This window comes from Mastigoproctus giganteus, chromosome 5 (genome assembly GCF_048544385.1).
Source record: "Mastigoproctus giganteus isolate SK-2022 chromosome 5, ASM4854438v1, whole genome shotgun sequence".
Classification (NCBI taxonomy): domain Eukaryota; kingdom Metazoa; phylum Arthropoda; class Arachnida; order Uropygi; family Thelyphonidae; genus Mastigoproctus; species Mastigoproctus giganteus.
In genome coordinates, this window is record NC_143579.1 from 53,985,704 (window position 1) to 54,012,972 (window position 27,269).

Below are 27,269 nucleotides of genomic sequence, written 5' to 3' on the forward strand. Positions count from 1 at the left end.
TTGCAGTTAAATGAAGTGGGAATGATGTGGCGAGCATCATATGAAACCACCAAAAGAATGAAGAAAATGGATTCCGTCAAGCAGAGAAAAATGGAGGAAAACTAGGGAGTAGAATTTAGAAATATGATTTCAGTGATACTGTGAAAGGAACAAAAAAGGCTTCTGTGCGCTAACGCCAAAAAATTGTTTTTACTCAGTCTTGTTCATAGACGAGACCACTTTGTTTTACTTTCCTCGACAAATTTCTGTCACGGGTTGAATAAATAAACACCGAATAGTTTTATTCGAATGAAACGGGTTATTTTAAAATTTGTTCACAGATGTGAGTGAAGAAATTTCGTGTACTAGGATGTTTAAGTTTGAAATTTCTTTGTTCTGTTTAATTATGGAAAAAGAGAGCTGTTAACTAAGACGGAGTAGGGACATTGAAAAACTACAATTTATCTTTCAGTATCCTTATTTCCATTTGTGATGTACTTCTGAATAATGGTAAAAATCTCTTTCATGTATTTCATTTTTTGTTTCAGTTCTCAGACTGTTAAGTATAATTAAAACTGCAATGTACATAAAGGAGGCACAAAATAATCAGCTGTTCTTTGTGTACGCTTTATAAATATTTAAGTTTTCAGGTTCCATTTAATTAAAATTCCAGTTAATTTCGAATTTTAATTACCATAGATGCTTAGAATTTTCCAAAAATAACCGCAAATAATTTTGGAATTCAAACGTAGTTCCATTTCATTTGCTCAATCAGAGCCGAAGCGATTTTCTGTAGAGATGCACAGGCTGTTGGACAGTAATGCAACTCACTAAGAAGTTTCATACAGAAAGAAGTGTGTGAATAAAAAAAGACATCAGCCACCAATCAGAAAACCAGAAGCAAGTCCCGAAAGTCTATACTAAAATTGTCAGCAGAGATACTCGGACAAGTGTTAGAAACGTAAACGAGAGGCTCCATGGATCTTCTAGCACTAGATAATGAAGGTACAATTTGGACCTTCACCAGAAATATCTTATTCATATGAAATTATTGTGTTAAAGGAGCTTTTCGTTCATATCCGTGTCATTGTGTATTTTATCTCTAGAGGTGTGTACAGAGGTTGATTTGCATGTTGTGGGGGGGCAGCAGAAAAACCGTTGATGAAATCGGCTTATAACCTCCCCGATTGAAAAAAACTTAAGAAATTCCTATTAATCGAATGGAATCGAGCTCTGACATCTACATACGGCTGGTAGGTGCAATTTAACGTGCGGATTAAGCTGTTGTGAAGGGCTTCGTATTCAGATCACTGAAATCGTTCAAACCGGACTAATGAAATGCGAGGATGAGTCAAACGAAAATCAGATGTTGATGGTCTAAATTTAAATTACGCGCTACCGTGTAAATTTAGGAATTGGTATAATGCTTCTACTGAAAAATAAGGCACCGTATTGTCCTGTATGCAACGAGAGCGATGTGCAGCAGAAGCAGAGGCAATATGGCGTTCACAATTCGTCTTCAATTATTGTTCTTCAGTTTCTTACAGCAGAGGGCATCTCTGCAGCAGAAATTTTCAAAATCCTTTGGAAAACGTGTATTAATATAAGTACTAGAATGACTAAATTATGTGATTTTCCTACACCTGCAAAAAAAAAAAATTTAAAATTACCTCATCACATACTTTTCTCATAGCTAAAAAAGTGACTGTCAAATTCCATTTTGACAGTCACTTTTTTAGTCCGCCTCGACCACCGTGGCAAGCATTCTATTCAATTCCAATGATATATAACACGCTGCCCTGAGGTAAAATTCATGAAGGTCCATCCTTCTTCTAATCCATGCGGTTTTATATTTGTGGCCCATACTTCTTGACACATTATCATTGAAAATACACCTCCCTCCTTTATTTTAACTGTTATTCTTCAGGTTTCATATACTTTATTCACGTCCCTCCTAAGATGCTAAGCTCTGTAAGCCGCAAATGTTAAGCCATTCTTCACATAGACATCGAATAGCGCACCCTCACCAATCTAGTTGGCCCTCCTTGAATCTTCTCTATAAGCCCTGTCTTTCTGCAAGTGTCGCTTAATAGTCCTGAACACAGTATTATAAATGTGGTCTCATCATCTCCTTATATAAAGGGACAGTGACTTCCTTCTCCACAAATCCACACAGCAGTGACAGAAAAAAAAGTTCTCTTAGCAGCATAACGTTAAAACTTTAATTCCCATTGTATCAAAACCTTTTCTACAAAGGGCGATTTTAATTTTTTTTAAATGTATTTCCGCGTTTGACTCTTGAATGTGTTTTATATTCCAGAAGTAAGGTTGAAATTATAACAAAGTCTTAAGTTTTTAACTCAATGAATAGTTGCGTATTCTTTAAAAATATCTTCATGTAATAAAAGTCTCTTTTACCATGTATGGTAAAAGACTTATTTTTCAACTATCAGAAATAAATATGGTTGCAACTCTGTTTCTCCAGACATGACCGATACGGTAATATTTATCTCATTTGTATAATAAGAGGTTCGTATAGTAAAAGATGTTAGTCTGCTTCTATAATTAAATTTGTGAATTAAATTATAGAAGAATAAATAAACAAAGTTAAGCTTGGCGCACGTTAAAGATTTTTCTTCCCTAAATTGTACGCTGTTTTAGGTGCACTTAGAATTTATGTCTTTATAAGAGAGAGAGTTTGACGATCGTGGCGCTCTAATACGATAATTACCTGCAATTACAGTTACAGTATTGGAACTACACTAGGAAATCAAAGAGGAATTCCATTCATAGCTAGACACAGGTGAGTCGGTAGGATAGTGATTGATGATCGCTGCGTAGATAACATCGAGAAGGTTGGTATCTCACTGACACTGCAGATATTGATGGAAAAGAGTTACAAATGTTTGTGCTACCCGTGTAGATGGAGGGATCGGACAAGAGAAGATGGAAAATGTTAAAATGAAGTGGAATATTAGTTGAAAAGAGAAGGAGCTATTTTTTGAGAAAAAATGGAAGCGCTATCTGCAAACGAGATATGATAGATGTCTCGTTTCTTGAATGGGACATGTCTGTCATATTTGAAGAGGGGCAACGTGCTATATAGAAAGATAAATCGAATGGAAATATACAGCAAAAAAAGATATGCATTCGTGGCGACCAAACTGTCACATGAGAAGACCAGATATTTGCATTATCCATACATTAGTCTATCAAAAAGTATTGCAGAGAAGCAATCTTGACATATTACAGTTTTTGTGACTGCGATTAAAACTAAATTATGAACGTTATCTATTAAAACATGGTGGAGGAGATTTTGTCTTCTTAAGTTGGGTTGCTTCTTGGTTGGAAATACGATACTTGTTCATATGAGAATTTCGTGGTGCCTTTGGATTTTTATGTGACTAATTTATCCATATAATTTTCTATTAATACTACTTCCTTAAGAAAACACAAATAAAGATTAAAGGATTCTAACGACTAAGGTTTACAGTTAGAGTTAGAGTTAACTGTTAATGTAATCGATTCCGAGATAGCGTAGCGAAAAATTTGTCCTCCACGATAATTTATCAGGAGGATCCCATGAAGCTGATAAAAAAAGTTCCTTGCAAAAATATAAATTCTTACCTTTAAGCAGAACTTATTTTATTTTATATTTCAATACAATTACCACTCTTGATAACATCTACTCTTCGGAGTCTGAGGGGTGGCGTTCTGCCACGCCTCTATTGCTGCGACTAGATATTTGACAGTTTGAAATATGTTACGATTTTATTATTGGTAAATGTTACCTGTCATCATGGGAGAAGAAATGTATTCTAAAACAAAAATGATCACAGAGAATATTTGGTTATTCTTTAACATTCGTGTGCATTTATGTGGCGAAAAGGAAGAGCCACTTTTCATTTCAATTTGTTTATCAAGGAAATCAGTGTTTCACCTTAAATCCGATATAACAATCTCCGTAACATGCTAATACCATTCTAAAACTTTATTGGTATCTTCTAATGCTCAGAGTAAAAGTTGTTGTGTGAACTGCAATGCCATCCTTCCTGGAAAGTTTGCATCAAGGATTTATGCTTGTCGAAATGAATATATTTCAGAGTTAGGATTACTTCATCTTTGTGATAGTGCAGGGAGCAGTACTCATCATAATCGTTTATCTTCAGAACTTTTTGGGATAGTCAAAACAAAACAAATTATTATAGAAATAATGGAAAATGATGCAAGAAAGCAAGTTATATAGCATCAGACAAAAAAAAAAAACCCTGCACAGTTTACAAATCTGTATCCTGCAAGAATTTGTCCAGTTCTTCTTTGAATTTATTCAATCCATCCACTTACACAACAACACGTGGAAACTTGTTCCAACAATCAACCATTCGCTTGCTGAAGGCAAACTTCAGCAAATCTATCCTGAATTTATGTGTAGTCTCAGCAAGTGGAAGAATGTCATCAACATAAAGCTTACTCAATCAGATCTCCCCGCGGGTGCCTAGTCTCGAGCCGCTGCAATTTTCAGAACCTAAAGCCTTTCTAATTAAGAGCACCCTTTTGTCCCCTTCACAAGTCTGTTTTCCCATCTCTGCACCCGTTCCGACAGTTCTATATCCTTCCTAAAGTGATGCCTCCAGATCTGTATACAGTACTCAAGATTCAGCCTGACCATGCCCTTTTGCAAAGGGATAATCACCTCCTCTTATCCCTGCTAGCAAAGTGTCTTTATATCATTGATAAAACTCCGTAGCTGTCTTGGAAGCATGCCTGCACTCCTCAGAGAATTTCGTGTCTAACTGCACAATTACCCCAGGTCTTTTTCGTTCCCCACTGCCCTGAGTGTGGACCACACAGTTGGTAAGTTACTGTGGAGTTACTGCTACCCGTATGCAGTATCTTGCATTCGTCAATATTAAACTTCAGCTGCCATTTCTCAGCCTATTGGCACAATTTTCCTATCTATTGTTACAGTAGCGAACCCTCATGATTCTCGTTAACCACCCTGCCAACGTTTATATCATTTAAAAACTTAGACATTAAGCCTGATATACCTGCATCAATATTATTGATGATATTGATGAAGTACTTAGCATGGCGAACTTCACTAATAACATTAATCCACGAAAAGTAGTGCCCAGTGATAATAATTCTCTGCCATCATTCACTTAACCATCCGTTTATCCATTGCAGTAACTTGCCCTTAATTCCACATTGCTCCAGTTTGTAGAGCAGTATTTTATGTGCAATAGTATCAAAAGCCTTCCTGAAATCCAAGAATATGTCACGATTATTTTTTGCATCCAGTTCCTTAGTCATTGCATCTATCAGATTGGTTAGACAAAATCGCCCCTTAACAAATCCATGCTGTGATTGCAATATGATTGCAATCACTGCATGATAGATATAAATTAGATGGTCCTGCATTACATCTTTAACCAGTGATTGCATTATTTTCCCTGGAACAGACGTTAAGCTATGTAAGTACTCATGTCACCCTTTGATCCCTCTTTAGAATTGGGGATACACTCGCACATCGCCAGTTCATAGGGACCTCCACCAAATCCAAGAATGCTCTCGTAATTATGGCTAAGGGTTTGCTTACCTCCTCTGCTGCCTCCCGTTATGCAATGGGATAGATTCCATCCACCACAGGTGCCTTTTTATGTCCATATTCAACAATTTCTCCTCCACTTTCTTTTCAGTTATCACAAAGTCATTTATCTCCTCGTTAGAGTGTGATAAACTGCTAGCATCCACTTCCATAAATTCCTCATGTGTGAATGTAAATGCAAAATACCTATTCAATTTGTCCACAACCTGAGCAGGGCCATCAACAGTTAAACTTATAGACATCAAGTGGCCCAATGTATGATTCAAACCCCTTTCTTCTACTGTTAATACAAGCATAGAAGTCTTTGCTGTTTTTCTTTGCATTATTTGCCAAGGAGACTTCTCGTAATCTGCCTTAGCTTGCTTAACCTCCTTTGTCACTTGATTACAGACTAATTTATATATACCACAGGCTTCTGTATAACCTGATAATTTATATGCATCCCGTGCACTTTTCTCCTCTGCCACGTGCCTCAATATTTCATCTGACATGCATTTAGACAAAAGGCTTGAACAGTATTTCTTCGTTGTTATGTAAAGCCTAGTAGTTTCTGTGATTACGTCCATGAATTCCTCCCATTTAACATTAGCTGTTGGTAACGTCATCAGTCTGTCCCACTGCACAGAATTTAAAAACTGTCTGAAATCACTGTAGTCACCCTAATGAAAGCTTTATCTCTATAAACAAGTAAATATCCCGGATAAATTCATTTCCGCTTCACACCTTTCCATCGGGACATCAACCTCTCTAGACGTTAAAAGCATTCGGGCCGTTGATAAATTTAAGAATTCCATTAATGGTGCACTACAATTTGAAACTCTCCAGCAAAGCCAACCACTCTTCTGTTTTCGTTTACTTCAAACAACACTGCAATTAAAACTTTGAATAGAGCCATTGACCTCTTAGTTGCAATTCCATTAGCAATTCTACAGAGTGCATTGACAATATTGACAATCACTGAATAAGTAAACAGCAATATTTATTTTTATTTCCTGAACACTCACTTGTCTCTTTCGACTTGAATTTTCTTGACTGAATAAGTTGCCATTTTCACTATAAATGAAACTTTATTGTACACTTAATTCCTTTATGTAAAGAATTTAATTCATTAACTCTGCACTGGAAAATTGCCTCTTGGAACGGTTCATAAATGACAACTTAGAAGTACTGAGAAAACTTTTGACCTTTAGATGTTAGAAACTGAAAACTAGTTCTACAACTTTCTCATTTGCAACACAACTTACGGTTTGGAATTAAAATCAGTTTTTAAAGGTTGACTGTTTCAGATAAGAATATCTTCTTTTATATTTCGATTCTGTATTAAAGAAATGTATTCTAGATAAATTAAAAAAAAGTCTAGACTTTTCCAGTCTAGACATTTTTTATTTATCTTATGTTTTTGTTTCTTTTTAAACATATTTTTCTTATAATCTTAATACAGTATTCCATTCCCTTTTACAATCTTCCCTAAACTTTGTCTTTTAATCCCTCAAATCATGCAAGTAGTCCCTTGAATAGACGCAATTTATGGAAATTGGCTTATAGACTTCTGCATGACCTTCGTAATCCATATTATGGAGCACCCTACCCACTATACTGGTGATGACATGTGTCCCAATCGTCTCACTGAGGGGTCTGTGTATGCTGCGACAACGTCGACATATGTTCCGAGAGCATCATTCATTTCAGAGCTCTCTTTCCTCTCACGTTCAGCTTCAGAGGTATTTCCGGGTCGTTTCATGATGGTTTCAGAAGCAGTCCGCTTCCATTTCAGATCACATCATCAATCATCGACCTCGAGAATTCAATGCTGTTGAAATATTATGTACAGACCGATTGCTTATGTAGCACACTATTTTCATACCGCACTAGAAGTCTTAGCTCCGTTGATCACGACAGCTTGTCTTCACAATCGTACTTCTGTTTCCTTTAAGACAGACATATCGGCATATTTATAGTTGTATTTGGCACTTGGGTAGAACGCGATCAGCTATCAACGGAGGGTGAGTGGATATTAATGGTAGGCCAGCGTATATTAATGCAACATTTGAATTTATGGAGTTCTACTCTTTCAAGATCTATTAACGCTTATACGAGTAGAAAAATGTATGCTATAGATAATATATGTAAATGATCGTGAATAGAAACTTAAATGAATCTGACTGTGCTTAGCTCACACGCTTATTATTCTTTTTTGGCACCTATTGTAATGCACTGTACCAAGAAGATGACATATTTTGTTAACCACTATTTCTGCTGACCTGATAACCTACATGATGATATCAGATGGTACTTCGAAGCTGAATGTTCAGTATCTGGGGAACTAGGTAGGTTTTCTTCGATATCTGTTTGAGTACATTATTTAGATGCCCAAGCGCACTATTCCTCTTTGTTATCCTGTTAGACTTTTGAATTCGTGAATATGATAGCAACTGTTATATGCATTTAGTCTCTCTCTCTCTCTGTCATATATCGTAGAGTCTGTATTTTCAAAGAAAGGAGATGCCGCTTGCTTGCTTTTCGTCGTTTTTGGTCGTCAATTCCATCACAAGCCACCATCTTCTTGGTATTCAGTTATTCAGTTAACTTTTTCTTTAACTAATCAACTCAGTCCTTGAGCCAAATCAATTTAAATGACTTCTGCACTTTGAGAAGCATAGCTTACCCGTTTGTTTTTGTTACAATCTCCGATTGAAATTAGATCGTTGGCCTATTTCCTAGTATTTTGTATGACTTTTCGTATTTTTAATTGATTGATGATAAAGACCGTGTTTGTCACTAAACTATGTCAAGTTCCAGCAACTCCTTTTTTATTGTATAGTGTCTTCTGGCAGTAGAACTCCCCCTCCTCCATTACCATAACTACGGACTTGCATTAATAAAACTCGTTTCAATCTAATCATTACCATGGCTCTGTTTATCTTTATTCTCTGATCCTACATTTAAGTGTACAGCTTACTTTACTTTCCATAGAATATAAAAGGCTTTCTGTGCAGGTTTACAATTTTTTATTCCATTCTATTTGTTTTTTTTTTTGGAATCTTAATTACCCCTATTTACATTTTGGTTGGTATTATTTCTTAATTTTATATTCTCACCTTATTTTTATGTGTGGAGTTCCTCACCTGATCCATTCAAAGAAAATAAAGTACGTATCTCTTTATACTTTATTTTAAAGTATAAACGGATACTCACTCGCTAAAAAAAACTATAAAACTTTTCTCAGCAGATAATTAAACGTACAGCACGCAAATGTAAGTAGCCACGTAGTATTATCACAAGTTCCTTGGTATCAAATAATACTGTACGCTTTTCTTGAGAATCTTAGTCTTAAGAGGAAACAGGTTTCTTCCCCATGATTGGATCCAAGACAGGCGATCTTCCCGATTTTTAGAAAAGTGTTATTATTGGTGCACCTTTAGCAGGAGTCACAACTTAGAAAGCAAAGGAAATCACTGGTGTGTCGAAAGCAACCATCTCAAAAGTATACAATGAGTGAACACGAAAAGAGAATGCAGCTCTAAATGGAAGAAATACGGCAGACAGTCGCTACTCTAAGGAGACCGCAGGAATTTAAAGTGAATTGAGCATCAGAACATAAGGTGAGATTCGTATAAAATGACTGAAAAACTCAATTTAGGAAAGAAAGATTCATTTTCAATTGAATTATGCGACAGGAATTGAAGAATCTGAGATCTGGTAGTAATGTGCTATACGAAAGTTACTTCTTTCTGTAAAAAATCGAAAGATTCGACTGGTGTCGTACCGTCAACGCCAAGACTGGCTTATGAAACATTTACATTTTTTTTTTTACATTTATTTACACACACAATTCTATATACATTCTCAAGATTTATATACATCCATTTATATATACATGATACAAGATTTATATACAATTTACATACATTCTCACATATATATCCATTCGCGACATGTATACAGAAAGTGTATTTGTAAGTTATTAGCGGCTTCCAGGGTTCCCTCTATATCCGCCGTTTGTTAGGCTTTTTGCCAAGTTGCCGGCTTAGAAAAGAACTTAAAAGAGCATCAAAATTTCACGTATATATTTAACACAAAAAAAAAAAAAAAAAAATTTCTTTAAATTTTTTAAGTTTTTTGAATTTTGAGAAGAAAAAAAAAAAAAAAAATTGCATCTGATAGATGAAATATGTAATTAGGTGTGCATTAGTGTTGTGTTTGCGTTGTGTGTTAGCCGGCACCTGGCATTTAGCAGTAGGGGGCTGTGGCAGGTTTGTGTCACAGCCCCTCACTCCCATCCCTAGCCACATGGAGGCAGCCAGGATCTACTTTATCTTAAGAGGACACGGACTGATCCGGTCCTGTGGTTAAGTTTTTGGACGTCTGATGTCCCATCAAGTTAATCCTGTGTGGCCGGGTAATGCATCAGGGAAGGTCCCCTCAGAATTACCAGGGCACACTTTTTTGGTTTTATTTCCCCTTAGATATGAAATAAAATAAAATAAAATAAAATAAATAAAACAATTAAAATAAAGTAAAGTAAAATAAAATAAATACAACAATTACAATAAAGTAAAGTAAAATAAAATAAGATAATTAAAATAAATAAAATAAAGTAAAATATATTAAAATAAAATAAATAAAATAAAATAAATTAAACTATAATAATATAAGGACTATCATTTACTTTTCGATATCCCTATACCCAATCTCTCACAGGGCTCAGTCCTGGCCAAGAGTGGGAGGGATGTACTATTCCATCTCTTGCAGGGCTCAATCCTGACCAAGAGTGGGAATGATGTGATCAGTTCATATTGGTACGCAATCTGGCATGGTAGTGTCCATTTCTTCTTGTCTTTCTTTTTCCCCTCTCTTCCATTTTCCTTCTTCTTCTTTCTTCCCTCCTTCTTCCCTCTCTTTTCTTTCCTCCTGGATATGCCCTTGTGTGTACCTTTTCCTATACACTCTAGATATTCCTTTGGCTCAGGCACTGGCAGATTCATCTGGTCTTGTTAAGCCTGGCACTTGTGATTTATGGTACATACAAAGTTTATGACCATTGTTATGGTTCTCTGAGATGTTAGGATTGTAGGTAACATCAACATGCTTTGTTCTCATTGGCACATAACCTCTTGTGGGTGAGAGTGCTGTAATGCCTGGAACTACCTATACTTTCTTGTTGTGCCTTAGGCTTAGTAAAGACCGGGTTAACTGGCCTTTGTGTGTCTTTATATTACTTAACTACTTATAGTAAAAGCACTGTGTTGCCTGGAACACGTACACTGGGAGTGTGGTTCAATACCATGCCCCTTGATTTTATTTTTGTTGTCTTCCATATCACGATCAATATTTCTGGTTCATGTTTTACTGTTGTGATCTAATAGGTACACACCATTACCTGTACTCACTTGTTGTGCCTTAGGCTTAGGCAATGTCAGGGTTAGTTGGTCTTATTGTGCCCAAGACTGTTAATTTATGGCACATGCAAAACTTATGGCCTTTGGTATGATTATCTGTGATAACTGAACTGTAGTCTACCTGCTTTGTTCCCAATGACTCTTAATTGCTTGTAGGGTGAGTATACTATGATGTCTTAAGCATGGGCACTGGGTATGTTGTTCAGTGTTATGCCCCTTGGTATTAGTCTTTTCTTTCCCTTTTCCTCTTGTTCTTCTTCTTTCCCTTTCCCTCCTTTCCCCTTCTTCCTTCTCTTCCCTTCTTCCTCTTTTCTCCTTCTCTTCCCCTTCCCTTCTTCTTTGTTGTTGTTCATGTCTCAATTTTTGCTTGTTGTCCATGTCATACTATTGTGACCTGGGAATTTCACCCCATTACCTCTGCTCACTTGATGTGCCTTTGGCTTTGGCAATGTTAGGGTTAACTGGCCTTATTGTGCCTGGTACTGTTGATGTGAGGTACAAAGTTTTTGGTCCTTGGTGTAATTTGTGATGTCAGTGTTGCAGTCAACCTGCTTTGTTCTCATTGGCACTTAACTGCTTGCAGGGTGAGATGTCTGAGGCATGGGCACTGGGAATGTGATTCAGTGACCTGCCCCTTGATTTTATTCTGTCTCTCTTCTTCCCCTTTTCCTTCTACTCTCTTTCCTTCCCTTTCCTCCCTTCTTGTTGTCTTCTATGCCTCAATCATTCCTTCTTGTTCTTGCAGTGCTACTGTGATCTGGGACAAATATTCACTACTTCCTATACCTACCAGATGAGCCTTGGGCCCAGGCACTGGCAGGGTTAACTGGTCTTAGTGAGCTTGGCACTAATAGTTTGTGGTTCATACTGTGATCTAGGACACTTATTCACTACTACCATGATCTAGGACAATTATTCACTGCTTCCTATACCTACCAGATGTGCCCTAGGCCCAGGCACTGACAGGGTTAACTGGTCTGAGTGAGCCTGGTACTGATAATTTGTGGTACATATAAGGTTTATGACCGTTGTTGAGGTTCCCTAAGAAGGTACTATTGTAGTCAACATGTATTTTCTTAGTGGTGCTAAACTACTTGTGTGGTAAGTGCACCGTGTTGTCTGAAACATGGGCACTGAGGATGTAGTTCAGTACCATGCCCTTGAATTTATTTTTGTTGTTTTCCATGTTGCAATCATTACTTCTTGTTATTGTCATATTTCTGTGGCATAGGGTATACTCTCCATTTCCCTTACTCACTTGTTGTGTCTTAGACTTTTGCCATGTTGGGGTTGACTGGTCTTTTGTTCCTGGTACTGTTTATTATGGTACATGTACAGTTTATGTCCATTGTTATGACTATCTGAAATGACAGTGCTGCAGTCAGCATGTATTCCTTTTTATTGTGGTATTTTTAGCATGGGTACTGAGAATATATATCAGTCCCTTTCCGTAGGTTAGTCTCCATCCATGCTGTGTCCTCTCTCCCAATTTTAGGTATGGGCTTGTGTGTTGCCTCTTGCTTTACTCCGGCATACCGAGGAGGGTTCTTCTTCTTTTGAATGCACTTGTTGCAAAGTTTACTAATGCTTGAAAGTTATCTGGTGATTCCAGCACTTTGGGGAAATCCTCAGTGTGATACACTTCTGTTACAAGCTGGAATGGTTGTCTCAGGTCTGTGTAGTTTATGCATTCGAGCATTATATGTTGTACGGTTTCCAGTGACCCGCATCTGCAGTTGGGGGAATCAGCCAGCCCCAGAGCATGCAGTCTTGCATTTATGCTTCCATGACCCGACAGGAGGAAGGTAGTATATAAATCTGGGCTCAACCAGGGTTTATTGTTTTTATTTATTTCCTGTGCCAGGGGGATGAACTGGTATGTTGTTCTCCCTTTGGTGTCTTCTCTCCATTCTCTTTGCCAGTCTGTAATGAACATTTCTCTTAATCTTCTTTTTTCTTCCTTATCTGTCTCATTTGGATCTGTTGTATATTCTCCTAGGGAATGTGGGGTTCCTTGTCTTCTATAGTATTTTAGATATACCTGTATAATTTCATATGTTATTGGTATTTTACCACATATTATCTGGAGTGCTGATGTAGAGATGGTTCTACATGCTCTGGAGGAGGCCAGCAGGAAAATTCTCTGTGCCTGCATTAAGTATTTTTTTACTAGGCTGTGTTTAATGCTGGGTGCCCAAGCACCTGCTCCGTAGCATATAATGGGTAGGAATAGACATTTGTAATACATTGCCAGTGTAGATGATTTTATGTTCCACTTTTTCCGGGCAATTCTCAATAATTTTCCTGTTAATTGTTGGGTTTTATTTCTTAGATATTTTGCGTGCTCTACAAAGTTTAGTTTCTCATCTAGTATGACTCCTAAATACTTGTAAGTGGATTCCCTACCTATACTCTGTTCATTGATTTTTATTAATGGGGGCCTGTTTCTGTTGAGTTTTCCCTTAAAAAGGACTTGTTTTGTTTTTTCTGCAGACAATTCTAGTTTGTTTGTTGCACACCAGGAGATTAGATCATTTAAGGCCTCTCTTGCTCTGGTTTCCAGCTCAAGCCGTGAGTTACCCTGTAGGAGCAGAACAAGGTCGTCTGCATACCCTATTTTAGTTATTTGGGGGAAATCTTTTGCGAGCCACTCATCAAGGACCATGTTCCAGCAAACTGGGCCAAGAACAGATCCCTGTGGGCAGCCGCGGGTCACCGGTCTTGTTACGGAGCATGCTCCACTTGAGACCACAAGGTGCCTGTTTGAGAAGTAGTCTGTAATTAGACGATAGATCGGAATTGAGACCTCTGCCTCTCGAAACCTTGCCAGCACACTTTGCCACCATAAGGTGTCAAAGGCACCTTTAAAGTCTACAAAGAGACCTAGGACATATTTAAATTCCGATGAAGTGATAGTATTAAGAACTTGTTTGATAGCTCCCACAGCTGACTTGCCAGGGGTGAAGCCGAATTGGCAGTGTGAGGAAAGATTTTTTTTGGTATAGTATTGTAGGAATCTGCCTACTATTAGTTTTTCTAGGACTTTGCCTATGACAGGAAGTAGGGCAATGGGGCGGTAGGAGGAAGCTAAGTTGGGGGGCTTATCAGGGTGTTTAATGAGGACTTTAAGGTTTGCTGTTTTCCAGGGGGCAGGAAAGGTGCCCTCATGTAGACATGTGTTGAAGAGGATTTCCAGTACTGTGCTATTTGTTTTCCACAGTCTCTTCATTATTGCTACCTCTATCAGATCTAATCCTGGGCATTTTCCATCTGTGAAGGAGAGTATTGCTGCATTTATTTCCTCATGTGTGAAGTCATCCTCTCTATCTGTTGCTTTGTAAGTCAGGTGCTGAATTCGGATGGTTGTCTGTGTGGGGCTCTCAGGGTTTGTTATGTCCTGCTTTATTAACCCATCCAGGATTTCATTTATTGACTGTTCCCATGTCAGTGTTTCATTGTTTGGGGAGCTTATGATTGAGGAGAATACTTCTCCCGGGCGTATTTTCTCAAATACCAGCCTATAGACCAGGCCCCATGGGTCTTTTCCCATTGTGTCTTCGACCAGTCTTTTCCAGGCTAGTTGTTTTTCCCTGTGTATTTCGTTGCAGTACCTGCGTCTTGTCTCTTTGTATATATCTTGAAGTCTGTCAATTTGGTCTTGTGGTCTGTGTGTTCTCCTGGCTTTCTTTAAATCTTTCCTAGATATTTTAACTGATCTCCTTAAGGATGTCAAATCATTAGTCCACCAAGGCACCTGGTTTACTCTTCTCTTTTTTTTCTTTAATGTGACGTCACATATTTCTGTTAGGAGTAACCTTACTTTTTCCTCTAGTTGTTCTGCGGGCAGTTGTTTCAATGTATCTATGAGACTACTGGTGAATTTATCTGAGACCTGCTTGTCAAACTTGTCCCAGTTTACATTTTTTGTTTTGTATCTGGGAGACTCCTGGGGGATTCTGTTACCATGAGGGTTCTGCATTGTTGTATAGGTGAAAGTGATCACTGCATGGTCACTTGTTGACCAGGATAGGTGTACTGCCCAATATTTTATCGCATTTGCAAGGGAGCTACTGGTGAGGGTCACATCTATATATGATTCTCCTGAGGCCGAGGAGAAGGTTGGCGGGCGTCCTGGAATATTATGTACTGTCAAGTTTTGTGAGATAATTAATTCCTCCAGTAGTTCTCCTTTTGTATCTCGGTTGGGGCTGTTCCACAATGGCGATGATGCATTGGCATCCGCCATTATTATTATTCTTTTCCCAGGAAGAGTATTTAGGAGAGCCTCCATGAAATTTAAGTATGGGGCAATATCCTGGTTTCTGCCTGGGCATCTCATGTAAATTGTGGTGGCATATATCAGCCCACACGGGCCCTCCAAGCAGGCTGTTGCTGCATACTTTGTGCATAGGCTGTTTATTTTGGTTACTGTTATGGTCGGGTTCATCACCGCAAGTGCAGCCCACACCCTTGTTACAGCCCCTCTCCCAACTCCGTCAGTTGAGGGTTCTGATTGGACTATCCTTGCGTTGTGTGGCAGTCCTTTGACCTTGTCCCTGTAATTATAGGGCTCCTGTAGGCCAAGGATATCAAACTGTTTGTCTATTGCTAGTTTTGCTAGCTCTGAGATCACTGAGGCCGAGCGTTGGCAATTCAGTTGACAGAAGGTTATATTTTCACAACTTGTGTTGTTATTGGGTGTATTATACATAATTGGTCTTTTGTTTAGTGAACTCTTGGGCCCTTACAAACTCCGGGCATGTGTGATCTCTGTAATTGTGATTGCTGTCACGCTTCCTTTGTTTACAATTTGGGCATGTTGTTGGCCCATCTGGCTTAGGGCAGGCGGTCTGTTGGTGCCCGACTTCGCCACAATGGCCACATGTGTGGTCACTCTGCCTGCAGTATTTTGCTGTGTGCCCATATGCCAGGCATTTGAAGCACCTGGTCGCCACAACAAAATCTTTCAGGTAATGCACCGACCACCCTATGTATATGCGCCTGTCATTGTTGAGAAGTAAGTGCTTACGCACTCGTGGTGAGACCTCCAGTACCAGGTGTTTATTGGTTTTTTGTCTCGCGTTCATTTTGAACCGAACTTTGACCTCTTTGGTAAATTCCTCTTTAGTTATCTTGGTGCCCTCAAAGTTTTTCCCATGTAGGTCCTCCAAGAATTCAGTGTCCGGGAGATCCTGATTTATGTCGTATACTATTAACGTCGGGTTCAATTTGCGCGGGGAGTCAATTTTGAAGTTGTATTCTTGGAACTTATCACATCGTTTCAGTTTGTTCAGGTCACTGAGTGAGGCTGTCTCGATGACCACTCCTCTGTCCCTTAATTTCCTTATTGATTTAATTTTGATGTGCTTGAAGTCTGCCTTGAAGTTACTTGTTAATGTGTTACTGACTTCTTCACTAGTTTTAATGTTACTCTGGTCATTCGGTTTCACCAGGAGTACATGTTTAATCTGTGATCCTGGTGGGATTAGGTCCTTGTCTGTTTTTCTGTCCGCTTTGGTCGTCACTGCATTGGCATATGTTGCCACTGGTGTGGATGTGGGCACATGTTTGTTTTCTTTGATTACCTGTAGTCTCTCTATCTCCAGGGATGTCCTCATCACTAGGTCTTCGGCAGAACTCCAGATTTTTGCTAGCTCCGCAACCATGTTAGCTGTGATTATTTTCCCTTTTTTAAAGATTTGCAGGAATTTCTCTCTCAGTTCTTTTATGTTCTCTAGGTTTGATTCACTAGTGGGGTGGTCTAGTCCATCCGTGTTATTGATTATGATATCGGCTTCCTTTCCATTTGTAAGGGTATTAGTTAATGTGTTCCTTAGTTCTGTCGCAGTTTCTGCTAGGGGGTCATTTTCCCCTTTCTGCCCTGGTGCTAGGGTCAGGTTTCCTGGCATCTCAGTTGTGGAACATGATGTGTCACTACTGTTTGAATTATCCATTTTATTAAACAGTGGAAAAAAGAACATGTGGTCCGACGAGTCTCGATTTACACTTTTTTCACCAGATGGCAGGGTTTTGGCGTGGACCTCATGAAGCCATGCATGCCGATAGTCTCTTGTCCACCACTCACGTCTCTGGAGGTGGTATTATTGTATGGGGTATGTTCTGTTGGTACGATCTGGATCAGCTCATATCATTATAAGGTCTTGTTATCTCCAATGAATATCTTTCTGTCATATTGGATAACGTTTTCCCCACAATGCATCATTTTTACTCGGATTTCAGTGGATTCTTTCAAGATAACAACGCAACTATCCACCATGCAAAATTGTATCACAGTGATCTGAGGAGCATTCCCAAATCCAACATCTATCCCACATGCTTAATTCTCAAGATCTAAATCAAATCGAGACTATTTGGCATATGTTTCAAAGAGCAGTTCAATACAATAGCTGACAAATATCGTCATGGAAGATAATCAAGCTTGAGCTAGACTCCCTCAGACACCTAGTGGAATCCATACCACGATGTGTATTGGTTGTAATTCGAGCAAAAAATGTCCTTAGTAGATATTGAATAAAGATTTCTAATTTTTTGGCATTGAGTGTATTTTATGTGATTTAACTCGTGTCTGGTTTCATCAGTATATCAAAAACACTTATATAGTTCCCCAGTTAATAATAAATACTTAGCGATTAAAAAAACAACAACAAACTAAAAATGTAGTGAAGTGGAACGAGTAAAATGTTATGCGACTGCACTTTAATGCAAAAATGATTAACTCATCTAAAATTAGAGAATTTATGCATCTAATTAAAAACACGAAACAGAAAACATCGTAATCTGAATAACGTAAGCTGAAGTAATGGATATTATCACAATAAAGAAGAAAAATAGCGCCATATAAATATTAGGGGATCTCAGAAAAGCTGAGTGGTGTACAAATGAAAGAAAACATTTATCGCAGTGTCTGCGTGCAAATTCCATAAAATTGTTAAAGACAGCGGAGCTATCAAAATAAAGAAACGTATTCGAGAAATTATAGGCGATAACGGCGGGCTGTAAGTGGAAATGGCAGTAGTTAAAAGTAACAGATTACCAAAACAATTGGGAAGAATTGGTGCCATTAATGAAATGGAATTTACTGAGTATCTTACGATTCGAATTATTAGCTTTTGATGTAGGCCTAATTCTTTTCAGTTGAACAGTTTTTTATTAACAAAAAAAGCGGTGCGTATGTGGTGTGAAGAAATAAAATTTAAGATGGTAGAATATTATATTGCTATAGTATAAGGTGCCTAGACGTCCCGCTGTCCCAAAAGTTTATTTTTCGGACGTTATTTTAACCTAATATTAACCGTAATAGTGTACCCAGCAGCTATTATCATCTCAGGCAGGAATTCATTTCCAGTCTCAAACTTGATCAACCAAATACGACTTTAAAAAGACGGCATTCGCATTTCTAGTGCTGTAGAAACCACTTATGGGCGTAAGTTCACCAAGAGCTGATTCTAAGAAGATAAGAATGGCAGCTGGGAATATTTCTCTTCGTCCTCTTTTGTTTATAAATCGGTCTTAATGGTGTGGACTTTGAGCGCACCGCTGTGCATCTTGAATATCACCATTCAGTGGGTTAAAGTTGGAATTCCACGTGGACATTGGATGGACAATCTGCCTTGCAACCTGCATTGATTTTTCTCAGGGATGCGATGTTATTTTCACTACTAGTTCGTGGAACTTTGTAATTTTGAGAATTTTGTTCTTTAGAAGATATAATGTGCAATAAGTTATTGAAACATTCAAAAACTTGCTGGTTAAGTTTATACCAAGCGATCGACCGAGTATTAAAATTCTTTCGAAGTATTTGAAGGCATTTTTTCCAGCCCTGAAATCTGTTGTAAAATTTTAGAATCACTATTAAATGAAGCGTACCTTCATGGTATGCATAATGTGCTCGGCATATTCAATAAGCAATTATTAAAAATTGAATGTTCCGAATATTTCATGATGGACATCATGAGTTACGTGCATCTGACGATCGAAATTCTTAAATTACGCATTGAAGAAAAATTTATTCCCTTAAGTGTTTACAAAATTTGAACTGGCCACAAGTTCTGTACGTGAAATGATATCATTTAAAGGTGAAAAATATTTAATATCTATTAAACGACATGTGAATACCTGGAAAAATGGGCTGAACCCTTCTGTAAACTCAAATTTATGGAATGGGTGCAATTAAAAATTACGCCGTTTACGAGAAGAGTACCAAATATGTATAAAAACATTACTGCTATGGAATTTTAAATTGGTGAAAACTTATTATTTATTCAGTTTTATTTACTCAAAAATTTTATTTTAGAAGAGTTGAAAGAGAGGAATGATGTAGGCTTAAGAGAGCTTTTGTAAGTGGTCGGTGGTTATGTTTTTTTTTCGAATTCATGGATCATTATTCAAAATTATTATTCACCACACATGAGCTCTGCCAACGCCGGTATCCAGTGCTCAAATTATACTTGAGAAAAATCTATAATTCCTTTAAAAGAATTTTTCATTTCTAATCTACTCTCACTAAAAACAGTTTTCATTTGTAATTAATAAATTGTTCCATTGTTTTATTGGAGGGACCCATGTCCCTCTCTTATGGAAACTCGTTTTGTTAGTCACATTAACCAACTATGCAGTTTAAATACAAAACAGTAGTATTATAATACCCTTTTTTTCTTCTGTTAAGCACCATAGAATAAATTTCAATGTTTTTGTTTGTTTTAGAAGTATGATTTAGAAGCATTATTAATATTTCATCCTTTTTTGGCAGCAAGTACAGTAACTATCATAAAAATTCAGATCATAAACGACACTTCTACTGTCATCAGATGTGTCCTCCCAATGTTGACGTAAAGCTGTTTATATGTGGAAAAGTATCCTTCACGACATGCGACGAGTGTTGTTTTATGGCAATAATGTACTTGACATCTTCGATTCGAGTTAGCAATGTAGTCTCCAACTTTAATATTTTATGGATTGCAGTTTCTTTTATAATGGAATGAACTTTAATTTAAAACTGTTCCACGGAGTATTGAGTTGCTGTCAACAAGCACTAAGAATGCCAAAGTGGATAAGGATTATCTGATACACAAGATGTGCTTGCATTTCTCCTGAGTGAGGCAGATAAAAATGTTCAGGCAGATTTTTCGGCAGATAAAAATTGGATGTTGAAAAGACAGCTTTTACCGTTCCATAAGCTTGAAATTTAGTTTTAATTTTTTTATTTCAATAAAACTTTAGATAAGAATAAACTATTACTTAATAAGTAATAATTACATAATAAAAAAGTTTCCGCAAATTCTTAAATGTGAAATTGTTCTGCATATTGGTGCATTGGCTTTCACTAAATTAAAAACGGAACTATCATATTATGGCCACTCGACAATTACCTCATCTACTCTTACGTTATGTCTGTAATTTGTTTGTGTTCTCTGGTACGTTTGCCAGTTTAGCTGGACGAAGATCCGAGTTTCCGAGGGGGAGGGACCTTACTATACTCGCCTGAGACGGACTAACTTAGCCACTGAGTGAACTAAGGGTTTGATATTTTTACTAGCATTATTAATAAGAGGGCGAGTCAAATGAAAACGAAATTTAGATTGCCTAAATTTTACGCTCTGCCATGGTGGTAAATTTACGGAATGGTACAATCTTCTACTGAACAATAGAGTACGTTGGATTTTTAATGAATCCTGTTGAAGCCTTTACTACTCATGAATGAGTTGAGAACCAAGAACAAGCCTATTGCCATAACTACAGAAACATAAAGGTTATATATTTTTTCTTTTTTGATAAAATGCTATCATTAAAAACAGTATGGCCTTAAGCTACCAGTAGTTGCCTTTAGGAAGGTTAATGCCATACTATTCTTTTACTCATAGGGATTGCTGCTGTACAATTCATGAGTAGCGGTTGGAATAATCAGCTCACTAAAATTACGCATTTTAATACTCAATATTTATCTTCGATGTGACATGAGGAATGCGACCACACGCGACTCAAGAGAAACTGCACTAGGAAATCACTGAGGCGTTTTCCATGTTTTTTGAAAGATTGAATGATGATCTGGCAGGACCTCACTTCTGCCATGGATAATGAAGTAAAGGAAGCCGCCAGACAATGGTGCTAGTAGGGATTAAAAGACTTCCATGGGCAGATAATAAAAATTCGATGTATAGATGAAATAAATGCCTAAACTGTGGTAGCGATTTTAATGAGCCAAAAAAATTATATTAATTTAACTCATCCATTTTTATAAGATTGTTATCATTAAAATATTCAGTGGCTAAATAACTATATATATATATTTGTTGGAACAATTACTATTTAGAATCTTTCAAATAACAGGTTATCTTTTTAACTAGTAATATATCAAAGAAAGCAAAACAAAAAATTGATGGAACGAAGCATTTCAAAAATTGCGATCCATACTAACAAAGGTTTAATGATTGTTAAAAAAATTATCCTTTTTAAATTTCCCCCTCCGCATTCCATTAGTAAATTATGATTATTATTCATCGTGATACGTTTGCGTCTTTCATTACAAGTTTTTATTACAGCAATGTATCCAATAATTATATCAGTCGCTTCTGGCCCTCATACATGGATGACAAGTTGAATAATTCAAGTGGATCACGGCAGACGTGACATTTCTAGTTTGTTCACACACGTCATCACTCTCACGCACAGATTCCAGTGCTGACGCAAAACTGCCTCCAGTGTATCATATAATTTATTAAATTATGGGCTGACGTTTCTTTGAGAGGTAGGCTTGGCTAATACACAGAAAGCGTTGAAGATCACCACACTATCTGAAGTGTGGTAGATTAATGATTCACTTTTTTATGGTATTCCAATTAAGCATCGGTTATATTGAATTTTAAAGTTACGCAATTTATTTTCTCTAATTTTACTTTCGAAGGTTCTGATTAAAGCTGTTTGTGCGTGTCAAAGTTGATGGCTGCACCCAGCCTCGGAGCAGAAGCGGTTAGTTGACCGAATGATCAAGTACACTCTTCTTGAAGTACCATCTGATTCCCTTCTCTTACGTATACGCTTTCTTAGTTTTCTGGTAATCTTGTATTAAGTTGCGAACGTCTTTTAAGGTCTTGTGAGATCATTGTATCTGTACTATTGTACAATTGAATGTATCAGATAGTAGATAGTGTTAGAAACTGTCATCACTCGCACGCACTTCTGTGAGTAAATAGTACACCGAAAAGAATTAAGATTGTTTAAGTGACAAGTGGAACCGTAGATAGAGGTCTACGAGAGATGACGGGTATTCACGTGATTAAATCGATGAAAGAAATCTAATTAAATACAGACATTGGGCTGTTGTTGTGTAGGCGAATACAGCCTCGACCTCATTAATTCAAAGAATTAATCATACATGGCTTTGCCTTAATTACTGTTGAACTTCATTTGGTACAGTTTATGGTGGAGATTTAAGAGCAAGAAATTACCATACTTGCTTAATGGGCTTCTCCCTTATTCCTACTATTTCACCGAATTAAGGATTCAAAAAAATTTATATATTTATCATTCAAAGAGAGAGAAGAAATAATATTCTAATCACGAAGCTTCGGGATCTATACTATATAGATAGCCCAGATTACTAAAAAAGAGTCCTGGTTATGCTTTTTCTCATTGAAGTCGCATAAATATATTAGTAAATGTGCAAAAAAATTTATCATCAAGTACCCTTGATAAATAAAACAGTAAAATAAACGACGACTATGTTATTTTTCAGCATATTTGATTAAAACTACAGTGAGTGAAAAAAAAAGGAACCGTGGAAGAATGGACATAAATTTATGCTCATTATAGAAACTGTTGAGAGCGGTAGCTAATAGTACTGCACATTAAATGTACACGACGAATTATCACCAAAAATATTATCACCAGGGTTCATCTGGTGATAATGTTTTTATTATTTTTTTTTCATTAATGTCCGTTAACATAACACCTACAGTTGATCGTCTCAATGAAGAAAAACAGTATAGTCTTCAAGCAATTGTATCTGAGACTTCAATTTTTGGGAATGCAGAGAAGTTCCATAGATCTCACGAGGATTGTCTGTTAATCATATTTTACGATTCTGAGAATGCATTCATACAAATAGAACCGAGTCCTGTTTGTTCAGATCCAATCATCTAGTTCGACAGAATCAGGAATAAATATGTTATTAACCATGTAGGTTCGCTGCAGCAACTACTTTCTCGTTCTGGAGATACTTGTGCAACCTTTTCTGAGCGCTTTGTGATTAGTGCCGATAGACAGCCGCTCTGGGACGAAAGTCTCCTTATGACCTCATCAACGCATGAATGCCGTTTCTTTTCCGTAGGCATCTTCGGTTTTGTATGCATCTGTGCACCCTCATTTTCTTAAATTCGCCGATGATAGAGTTGATGGTAGATTGGTTCGGAGGAGTATATTTTTGGTGAAGTGGGCTTCAATGTGAAACACAGGTTCGCAGGATGATAACCAAAGACGCAATCGTTTGGTGTTGCTGACAAAAGCAATTTTCGTCTCACGTCAGCACTCGGTCTTGATCTTTATAATCACAAAGAAAAGTGTACAGTTTTCAGCCTTCAACCAAAGAAATTTCGCTACTATCGAGAATAAATATACGGGATTTCGTTGGATATTTATAACTTTCCTTCTCAAAATGAAACATTGATAAAAATCCAAGAGTGAAGCCCATATGCCAGCAGGTCCAATGATGTTTTTAAAGAACGATTTTATCATATTGTTTCTGATGAAGTGCAATATGAGGGGCACAGTCAGCTGTAGAGATGAAGCAACTCTGTCGTTTATGGCTGGAGATAAAAAAAGGAACTTTGACGTTGCATAAATTATTTAAAATAAAGGATGTACTAATTAAAATTAATCATACATTCTACTAGCAATAACCTTGTTCCTAATTAACAGCTTAAATGTTTTATTAATAAATATTTATGGTATTAACCATCGCAAATTCTACACACAGTAGTTTACACTTTTATTTCGATTATATTTTGCAACTTTTCTTGATTGTCACGTTTTAAACCACACAGATATTTCACATTAAAATGAAACTCCCAGCGAAGGAGATATATGAACATTTTCTATAACCTTACACATTACATAACTGTAAACCACACTGATTCATGAACCGACAACAAGTTCACGTTTCATATGTTTACGTGCACTTAATCATATTGTCTGTTTTCCTTCATCCTAGCCAAACTACAAGCGTTTTCCAGAGTAATCTGTTTTTCGTCTTGTATTTTCTCATTCCTTGGTTGATGGTGAGGAATTTCGCTGCTACCATAAACGGAAAAATGTAGCTGCGTTATGACAGCCAAGCTGGTATCGTCTTTTCTTATTTAATATTGTTCTTAGAAACAATTAGGAACAAAAAAATCTATAATTGCATCATATTCAGCGACTGCCAACTTGGACAGAATGCAGGCTGCATCAGTTGATTCGGATACGCATTATTAGGTGGAACGGGAGAATTTTAAGTCCATAATCTACATAAAAGAAAAAAAATAATTAAAGAACGTCTCTCTCTCTTTCCCTCAACGCTTATACAAAATTAAATTATGTATATATACTGAATTCTGTTTTTTAATAGTGCTTGCCGAAAGTACTATTCGAAATTTCAGTTGAGACAGAGAGAGAGAGAGAGAGAGAGAGAGAGAGAGATGTCAAGAAGTCAGTCCGAAAAGGATTCCTGTAATTTTTAAAGTAGCAATAAATGAAAGGTAAATCTTACGTGGGGAAGAGTGCCAATTAAGCACCTGAGCAGGAGAGATGAATTAATTGCCAGACATATGAAATTAATCAACTAACTCTTCATCTTGGTACTTCAAGTGTCATTTCTGACGTATCAGACAGAAGCAGTGAGCAATAAAATGTGTAGTAGATAGTTCTTTAAGAACTTAGTTCAGTTTGCAATAAAATCATTCATCGGATTAAAATATAAGTGCTCATAATTCAACCATTCAGATTATGTACTGAGAGTATTTTTTTTTCTGCAACTTCTAGACATAAAGTAAGACAAATTTTAAAACAAAAACTTTTCAAGAACCGTTTAAGTTAACAGATATCATGTATTTTATATTCTTGGAGGCTCCTGAATATTTCATACAGTTTAGGATAACAAATACAGTGTGTATGTGTGCTAGCCATGGCAAGTTCGCTTGCAAAACTCTGGGAAGGACACCTCAAGATCTCTTGGGAGATGGATTTAGAATGGAAAATAAAATCCGGTTTTAGATACTTCAGTAAACAGTAACGTCATAGGCATAGTAATTCAAGCATCATTTGTTTGGTTGTCTCGTTTTCTGGGGCGTCTAGTTGACTGGTTGTGCGGGTTGTTTACCTTTAGAAAGGATAACATACTATCTTAGTGGTTTCATCATATGTAAATTAATGTTAAAGTCTGTTTTTTTACAATTTATGATAATGAAGTCATGAAATTCACCATGGATAGCAATATTTATTTCTGTGTAGTGATACATAAGTCAAAACTGAAAAACAATGAATTCTGAAAACAGTGTGGGGAAATAGAACATTTCAATTTGGACTGGTCCCATCATAACTGTGTTGAAAAATGGAAGTAAAAGTTGTCCTGAAGCAGCTTTGTAGATAATGAGGTCTCGTATATTGTTACGCTTTTTTCTTATAAGAATATACATACATATAAATTTTCTTATATGAATACTTATATTTTTTTATTAATATTGTTATTTTCATTTTCTAACTTATATTTTTTTCTGTTTTGTTTGGTAAGTGATTGTTAATTTGTTGAGGATATCTAAAAATTTTTCCCTGCAACAATTTCCATTCTCTCATCTTCGAATTTTTCAAACGTCTGCAGTGACATTGTAACTATCTTGCCTTTTATAAAGTTATTAGCGAATCGTGCATTATGTCTCACTGTTTCCATGCTCACTCTGAATCGAAAATATTAAAACATGATTCTAATTGTATTCCAATGCCTTTGAACAATTTTACTCTTCTAAGGATGGAGTAAGCAAAGTTTGAGGACCTCTCCATGCAGAGTTGTATGGAGTCTAAAGTATAGGTAACCCATTACTACAGGTGAAGGATAAATTTATTCCTTGATCTAAATGTTAGTGAAAACGATTCACGCTGTTTGTGTTATTCAAGTGAGAAAATTTAATGGTTATCTCGGAAGATGATAATAACGCCTCCAACCATTAAGGATCTGGAAAGATGGTGCCATGTTATGCAAATGGAAATATTCTTCATGAATAATCACTTTTCAGCAGGCATAATAACAAATGCAACCTTAGCTCCCCCACTTATAATTCGGACCGATTGACCTATCTAGGCGGTTTGCTCTGTATGTCCGCCTAACATGCAGGATGCAGGTGGAGTTAGAATATTCTAGAATCCTCTGGAAATTGACTACTGCAGAAAGATCTAAAAAAGTCCTAGCTCCAAAACTTCTCAACTAATATAAATAGATAGACCAAAAAATCTAAGTACATGAAGACTAAAATATAAAACAATCGTGCTGACTGTGTTAGGGAAAAACGATGAGGGTGTGAGGAAAAAACGGCGTTCACATTCGAAATAAGCGTTAAATGTACACCAAGTACACCATATATCTGTTGAAAAAATTCCCACTGTTGTTTAGCATAGTTAGATGTAATTCTTTAATAATTTCCATCTTTTTTAGAAATCTAGAGCTGTATGAAGAATTTCAACAAAATCATCACATAATTTTGGGTTTCAAGATTTAGCGGTTTGGTTACGCCTCTATCTATCTATCTATCTTGTCTCTTTACTCAGTCCCTAAAACATAAAAGTTTTTTCGAAGGTCACCTCCATCATGCTGACCAATACTGGCTGGCATTTTATTAGAGAATGGGTAGGAAGAGCCTCCTATCCTTGACGTCTTTCTTTCTGCCTCGAGTAGATAGCAAGGCCGTTGATTACCGGCGGCTGATGGTACAGAAAAACTTAATTAAAAGAAGTAGAGCTAATAATAGCGCCCTACTGGCTAGGTCAATGTAAACAACGTTAAAACGGATAAAATACTGTAACTTTAAGAAACTATTCCAGACAAAAATCTTTGAATTTTATTTTCATATATTAACTCTCACTGTCTGTCTTACCACTTCAAATAAATGACTTACTAATTAGAGATGTGTTGAACTTATTTCCAATAAATACTTACATTTTAGTATTTGTGACTTACGTTGAACGCATCCAGATCCCTTTAAGAAATATTTGCGGTTATGTTGTTATCTCTACACAGCTGA

At 36.9% G+C, this 27,269-nt stretch overlaps 1 protein-coding gene across 4 annotated transcripts in view; it reads right to left on the reverse strand.

Moving 5' to 3' along the window:
* LOC150085398 (uncharacterized) overlaps positions 1-27,269 on the reverse strand; it is a 650,000-nt gene that overhangs the window by 588,595 nt on the left and 34,136 nt on the right. The window lies entirely within an intron of this gene.